This window comes from Triturus cristatus, unplaced genomic scaffold (assembly GCF_964204655.1).
Source record: "Triturus cristatus unplaced genomic scaffold, aTriCri1.1 SCAFFOLD_711, whole genome shotgun sequence".
NCBI lineage: Eukaryota > Metazoa > Chordata > Amphibia > Caudata > Salamandridae > Triturus > Triturus cristatus.
In genome coordinates, this window is record NW_028187790.1 from 32,501 (window position 1) to 40,000 (window position 7,500).

The following is a 7,500-nucleotide window of genomic DNA, read 5'->3' on the forward strand; positions in this document are numbered from 1 at the left end:
CGCCGGGAAGGGGCCTGAGAGGCAGGTGCGTACCCGGGTACCCGGGCCCCCGGGGACCCCGGCGGGCGGGCCCGGGCGCTGCCTTCCCCGTCTCGCCATCGCCGGACCTCACGGAGGTCTGACCCAGCAAACCCGGCGGAAAAAGGACCATCGGGAAGGGGCTGAGAGGCAGGAGCGTACCCGGGCCCCTGGGGGCCCCGGCGGGCGGGCCCCGGGTCTGCCTTCCCCCCTCTCGGGATCGCCGGACCTCACGGAGGTCTGACCCAGCAAACTCGGAGAAAAAGACCCGTCGGGAAGGGGGCTGGGAGGCAGGTGTGCGCACCCGGGCCCCTGGGGGCCCCGCTTCGGGCGGGCCCAGGGGCTGCCTTCCCCCGTCTCGGGATCCACGGACCTCACGGGGCTCCGACCCAGAAAACTCGGAGAGAAAGGACCATCGGGAAGGGGCTGAGAGGCAGGAGCGTACCCGGGCCCCTGGGGGCCCCGGCGGGCGGGCCCCGGGTCTGCCTTCCCCTGATTCAGTATCGCCAAACATCACTTTGGTCTGACTGACCCTCTCCCTAGTAATCCGGAGGAAAATTACCCCCCTTTCTTGTAATCCGTGCGCACGAGGTGACAGAGGGGACCCTAGGCGCGAATGTACCCGACCTCCTGGAGCCCTCGCTGGGATCCGGGAGGCAAATGGACCCTCATCGAGACTTCCAGGCGAGCTCGGCCATCTGGTCGCCCCATAGGAAAGCATTGTGCGCGACCAGATGGCCGAAGGGGCCTGCGCGACCAGATGGCCGAAGGGGCCTGCGCGACCAGATGGCCGAGGGGACGTGCGCGACCAGATGGCCGAGGGGACAGGCGCGACCAGATGGCCCAGGGGAAAGGCAAAAGGGAAGGGGGAGCTTCCCCGGGCCCTCTGGACCCCGCACCCGGGCACCCTGCCGCCGCGGCAGGACCCGGGACGGAGCCCGGGGCGGGGAGGCCGCCCTCACCGGGGCCCCCCCCCCAGGGGCCCGGCCGGAGCACCTGAACCCAGGCGAGCGAGGGGAGGCTCCCCGGCCACGACGGAACCCCGTCCCGGGCCTTTGGCAGTGCCGCAGGCCGGGGGACAGGGCCCGGGGACGGAGACCCCGACCCGGGGCCCGGCCGGGCCCCTGGAACCAGCCGGGGCTCCCGGGACCGCAGGCGATGGGGAAGCCTCCCCGGGCCCTCCGGACCGCGCCCCGGGCACCCTGCCACGCGGAAGGACCCAGGACGGAGCCCGGGGCGGGGAGGCCGCCCTCCCCCGGGGCCCCCAGGGGGCCCGGCCGGAGCACCTGAACCCAGGCGAGCGAGGGGAGGCTCCCCGGCCACGACGGAACCCCCGGGCCTTTGGCAGTGCCGCAGGCCGGGGGACAGGGCCCGGGGACGGAGACCCCGACCCGGGGCCCGGCCGGGCCCCTGGAACCAGCCGGGGCTCCCGGGACCGCAGGCGATGGGGAAGCCTCCCCGGGCCCTCCGGACCGCGCCCCGGGCACCCTGCCACGCGGAAGGACCCAGGACGGAGCCCGGGGCGGGGAGGCCGCCCTCCCCGGGGCCCCCAGGGGCCCGGCCGGAGCACCTGAACCCAGGCGAGCGAGGGCAGGCTCCCCGGCCACGACGGAACCCCGTCCCGGGCCTTTGGCAGTGCCGCAGGCCGGGGGACAGGGCCCGGGGACGGAGACCCCGACCCGGGGCCCGGCCGGGCCCCTGGAACCAGCCGGGGCTCCCGGGACCGCAGGCGATGGGGAAGCCTCCCCGGGCCCTCCGGACCGCGCCCCGGGCACCCTGCCACGCGGAAGGACCCAGGACGGGGAGGCCGCCCTCCCCGGGGCCCCCAGGGGCCCGGCCGGAGCACCTGAACCCAGGCGAGCGAGGGGAGGCTCCCCGGCCACGACGGAACCCCGTCCCGGGCCTTTGGCAGTGCCGCAGGCCGGGGGACAGGGCCCGGGGACGGAGACCCCGACCCGGGGCCCGGCCGGGCCCCTGGAACCAGCCGGGGCTCCCGGGACCGCAGGCGATGGGGAAGCCTCCCCGGGCCCTCCGGACCGCGCCCCGGGCACCCTGCCACGCGGAAGGACCCAGGACGGAGCCCGGGGCGGGGAGGCCGCCCTCCCCGGGGCCCCCAGGGGCCCGGCCGGGGCTCCGGAACCCAGACGAGCGAGGGGAGGCTCCCCGGCCACAACGGAACCCCGTCCCGGGCCTTTGGCAGTGCCGCAGGCTGGGGGACGGGGCCCGGGGCCGGAGACCCCGACCCGGGGCCCGGTTGGGCCCCTGGACCCAGCCGGGGCTCCGGGGACCGCAGGCGCAGGGGAAGCCTCCCCGGGCCCTCTGGACCCCTCCCCGGGCACCCTGCCACGCGGCAGGACCCGGGACGGAGCCCGGGGTGGGGAGGCCGCCCTCCCCGGGGCCCCCAGGGGCCCGGCCGGAGCTCCGGGACCCAGACGAGCGAGGGGAGGCTCCCCGGCCCCAACGGAACCCCGTCCCGGGCCTTTGGCAGTGCCGCAGGCCGGGGGACTGGGCCCGGGGCCAAAGGCCTCAACCCGGGGCCCGGCCGGGCCCCTGGAACCAGCCGGGGCTCCGGGGACCGCAGGCGCAGGGGAAGCCTCCCGGGGCCCTCCGGACCCCTCCCCGGGCACCCTGCCACGCGGCAGGACCCGGGACGGAGACCGGGGTGGGGAGCCTGCCCTCCCCGGGGCCCCCAGGGGCCCGGCCGGAGCTCCTGAACCCAATGCAGCCACGGGAGGCACCCCGGCCGCAACGGAACCCCGTCCCGGGCCTTTGGCAGTGCCGCAGGCCGGGGGACGGCGCCCGGGGCCGGAGACCCCGACCCGGGGCCCGGCCGGGCCCCTGGACCCAGCCGGGGCTCCGAGGACCGCAGGTGCAGGGGAAGCCTCCCCGGGCCCTCCGGACCCTTCCCCGGGCACCCTGCCACGCGGCAGGACCCGGGACGGAGACCGGGGCGGGGAGGCCGCCCTCCCCGGGGCCCGGCCGGAGCTCCTGAACCCAATCCAGCCACGGGAGGCACCCCGGCCACAACGGAACCCCGTCCCGGGCCTTTGGCGGTGCCGCAGGCCGGGGGACGGCACCCGGGGCCGGAGACCCCGACCCGGGGCCCGGCCGGGCCCCTGGACCCATCCGGGGCTCCCGGGCGCGCAGGGGAAGGCCCTCCGGCCACCCTGCCACACGGCAGGACCCAGTTGCCGGCTGAGGACCGAGAGGGGTCCCAGAGTACCCTGTCCCTAGTAATCCGGAGGAAGGCTACCCCCCGTTCTTGAAACCCGCACGCTCCGAGTGACGGAGGGGACCCTAGGGGCGAACGCACCCGGCCTCCTGGAGCCCCGGCTGGGATCTGAGAGGCAAATGGACCCTCATCGGGACTTCCAGGCCTGGCCCTGCCATCTGGTCGCCCCATTGGAAAGCATTGCGCGCGACCAGATGGCCGAGGGGAAAGGAGCCACCAGGTGGCCGGCAACTGAAAGGACTCCCGCCTGCCCACCCACCAGGGGCTCGGGGTGGGGACTCTGCTTCCCGGCTGGGCCTCAGGCACGGGGAGGACCACCGGAGCTCTCGGGGCCTGGGCGTACCCGGGGGAGGACTGCCCGGGACCCGTGGAGCCCGTCCCTGGGCACTTTGCCATGCCGCGGCCCGGAGGAGGGAAGCCCCGGGGACCTGGGAGGATGTTGCCCGGGCGTAGCCCATCTGGTCCCCGGCAATGAACCGCACAACCCCAGCATGGGTGTTTCGGCATACCCTGCCCCTACTAATCCGGAGGAAGGATACCCTCCTTTCTTGTAACCCGCGCGCTGCGAGTGACGGAGGGGACCCTAGGCGCGGACGCGCCCGGCCTCCTGGAGCCCTGGCTGGGATCCGGGAGGCGAATGGACCCTCATCGGGACTTCCAGGCCGGCCCGGCCATCTGGTCGCCCCATTGGAAAGCATTGCGCGCGACCAGATGGCCGAGGGGAAAGGAGCGACCGGATGGCCGGCAACTGAAAGGGCTCCCGTCTGCCCGAGCCATAGCGGTAGGGCTCCCGCCTGCCCACCCTCACACCAAGGGCTCGGGGGGGGACTCTGCTTCCCGGGTTGGCCTCGGGCACGGGGAGGTCCACCGGAGCTCTCGGGGCCTGGGCGCCCGGGGGAGGACTGCCCGGGACCCGTGGAGCCCGTCCCTGGGCACTTTGCCATGCCGCGGCCCGGAGGAGGGAAGCCCCCGGAGGCCTTGGAGGATGTTGCCCGGGCGTCGCCCATCTGGTCCCCGGCAATGAACCGCACAGCCCCAGCATGGGTGTTCCGGCATACCCTGCCCCTAATAATCCGGAGGAAGGATACCCCCCTTTCTTGTAACCCGCACGCTGCAAGTGACGGAGGGGACCCTAGGCGCGGACGCGCCCGGCCTCCCGGAGCCCTGGCTGGGATCCGGGAGGCGAATGGACCCTCATCGGGACTTCCAGGCCGGCCCGGCCATCTGGTCGCCCCATTGGAAAGCATTGCGCGCGACCAGATGGCCGAGGGGAAAGGCGCGACCAGGTGGCCGGCAACTGAAAGGGCTCCCGTCTGCCCGAGCCATAGCGGTAGGGTTCCCGCCTGCCCACGCAGGGCTCCGTGGCTGCAGGGCTCTGGGCCTGCAGGGCTCCGGGGCTGCAGGGCTCCGGGGCTGCAGGGCTCCGGGGCTGCAGGGCTCTGGGCCTGCAGGGCTCTGGGCCTGCAGGGCTCCGGGGCTGCAGGGCTCCGGGGCTGCAGGGCTCTGGGGCTGCAGGGCTCCGGGGCTGCAGGGCTCCGGGGCTGCAGGGCTCCGGGGCTGCAGGGCTCTGGGCCTGCAGGGCTCCGGGGCTGCAGGGCTCCGGGCCTGCAGGGCTCCGGGGCTGCAGGGCCTTGGGCCTGCTAGGGTTCCGGGCCTGCAGGGCTCCAGGGCTCCGTGCTGAAGGGCTCCAGGGTCTGCAGGGCTTTGGGGCTGCAGGCCTCGGGGGACGCCCGGGAGACCCATGGAGCCCGTCCTGGGCACTTTGCCTCGCCGCGGGCTGGAGGAGGAAGCACCCGACGCCCCGGGGAAGTGTCGTCCGGGCTTGGCCCATCTGGTCCCCGCCTGAGAACCGCAATCCCCAGGAGGGGTGTCCCGGCATACCCTGCCCCTACTAATCCGGAGGAAGGCTACCCACCTTTCTTGTAACCCTCGCGCTCCGAGTGACGGAGGGGACCCTAGGCGCGGACGCGCCCGGCCTCCTGGAGCCCTGGCTGGGATCCGCGAGGCGAATGGACCCTCATCGGGACTTCCAGGCCGGCCCGGCCATCTGGTCGCCCCATTGGAAAGCATTGCGCGCGACCAGATGGCCGAGGGAAAGGTGCGACCAGATGGCCGGGACCGGAAGGACTCCCAGCTGCCCACACCGAGCCATAGCGGTAGGGCTCCCGACTGCCCTTGCAGGGCTCCGGGGCTCTGCACCAGGGTCCCTTGTCCCGGGCAGATGGACACTTGGCAGGCCGCAGGACGTGGGATCCCAGGCCCTGACCAAAAATCAGGAGGCCCGGGGCCGGTCCCTGCTTCTCAACACAGCCAGGCTGGGGAGGTCGGGGAGCCTGCCCAAGCACGAGGGACCCGTCCCGGGCACACAGTCCATGAGGTTGTGCGCTCGTTTTCCACAATTTTCTTCAGAATAGTGCGTAGTTGCGCTAGGCAAAGTCCGCCCAGCCCTACTCAGGATGTGCTCTCGTTTTCCACAAATTTTTTTAAAATTCTGCTACGCAAAGTCCGCCCAGCCCTAAGCAAACTCCTACTACGCAGTGGAAAGGACTTAGCCAGCCACCCACCCACCTGGCCCGGTCCCTGCTTCTGATCCCAGCCAGGTCTGGGGAGACTCCCTTCGCCCAATGGACCACGTCACGGGCACCCGGACCCTTACCAGGCCGCAGGACGGGTTCTCACAAACCACACGGTTGTATAGGGGTGGGCAGAAAACTACGCTCCGTCAGCGTAGCAGATAAAGCCAGCCACTCCTGCACACCGGCCCGGTCCCTGCTTCTGATAGCAGCCAGGCCGGAGAGAGCCTCCCTGGGCCCCGGTGGACCCCTGTCTCCAGCACCTAGACCCTCGGCTGTCTTGCAGGACGGGGGTGGCTCACGCACCCCGGGGCCCGCCGGACGGTGCAAGAGCCCCGGGCCCGGTCCCAGCTTCAGAACCCTAGCCAGGCCGGGGAGAAACTCCCTGGGCCCCGGTGGACACCCTTCCCCAGCGCATGGACCCTCGGCTGGCTTGCAGGACGGGGGGCTCCCGCTCCCTGGGACACTGGGACGGAGCACAAGCCCCGGACCCGGGCCCAGCTTCCGAACCCCAGCCAGGCCAGGGAGAGCCTCCCCGGGCCCTGGTGGACACCCTGTCCCCAGCGCCCGGACCCTCGGCTGGCTTGCGGGACAGGGGGCTCCCGCACCCCGGGAACGGAGCTCCAGCACCGGGCCCGGGACCAGCTTCCGGACCCCCAGCCAGGCCGGGGAGAGCCTCCCCGGGCCCCGGTGCACACCCGTCCCCAGCGCCCGGACCCTCGGCTGGCTTGCGGGACAGGGGGCTCCCGTACCCCAGGATGGAGCTCCAGCACCGGGCCCAGCTTCCGGACCCCCAGCCAGGCCGGGGAGAGCCTCCCCGGGCCCCGGTGGACACCCGGTCCCAGCGCCCAGACCCTCGGCTGGCTTGCGGGACAGGGGGCTCCCGCACCCCGGGAACGGAGCTCCAGCACCGGGCCCAGCTCCCGGACCTCCAGCCAGGCCCAGGGAGAGACTCCCAGGGACCCGGTGGACACCCTGTCCCCAGCGCCCTGACCCTCGGCTGGCTTGCGGGACAGGGGGCTCCCGCACCCCGGGAACGGAGCCGCACCCTGGGACGGAGCTCCAGCACCGGGCCCAGCTTCCGAACCCCCAGCCAGGCCGGGGAGAGCCTCCCGGGCCCCGGTGGACCCTCTCTTCCCTAGCGCCCGTACCCTCAGCTGGTTCGCAGGACGGGGGGGCTCCCGGGCTCTGGGACGGAGCCGCACCCTGGGACGGAGCTCCAACCCCGGGCCCAGCTTCCGGACCTCCAGCCAGGCCAGGGACAGCCTCCCCGGGCCCCCGGTGGACCCCCTGTCCCCAGCGACCGGACCCTCGGCTGGCTTGCGGGACAGGGGGCTCCCGCACCCCGGGAACGGAGCTCCAGCACCGGGCCCAGCTCCCGGACCTCCAGCCAGGCCCGGGGAAAGACTCCCAGGGACCCGGTGGACACCCTGTCCCCAGCGCCCGGACCCTCGGCTGGCTTGCGGGACAGGGGGCTCCCGCACCCCGGGAACGGAGCCGCACCCTGGGACGGAGCTCCAGCACCGGGCCCAGCTTCCGAACCCCCAGCCAGGCCGGGGAGAGCCTCCCCGGGCCCCGGTGGACCCTCTCTTCCCTAGCGCCCGTACCCTCAGCTGGCTCGCAGGACGGGGGGGCTCCCGGGCTCTGGGACGGAGCCGCACCCTGGGACGGAGCTCC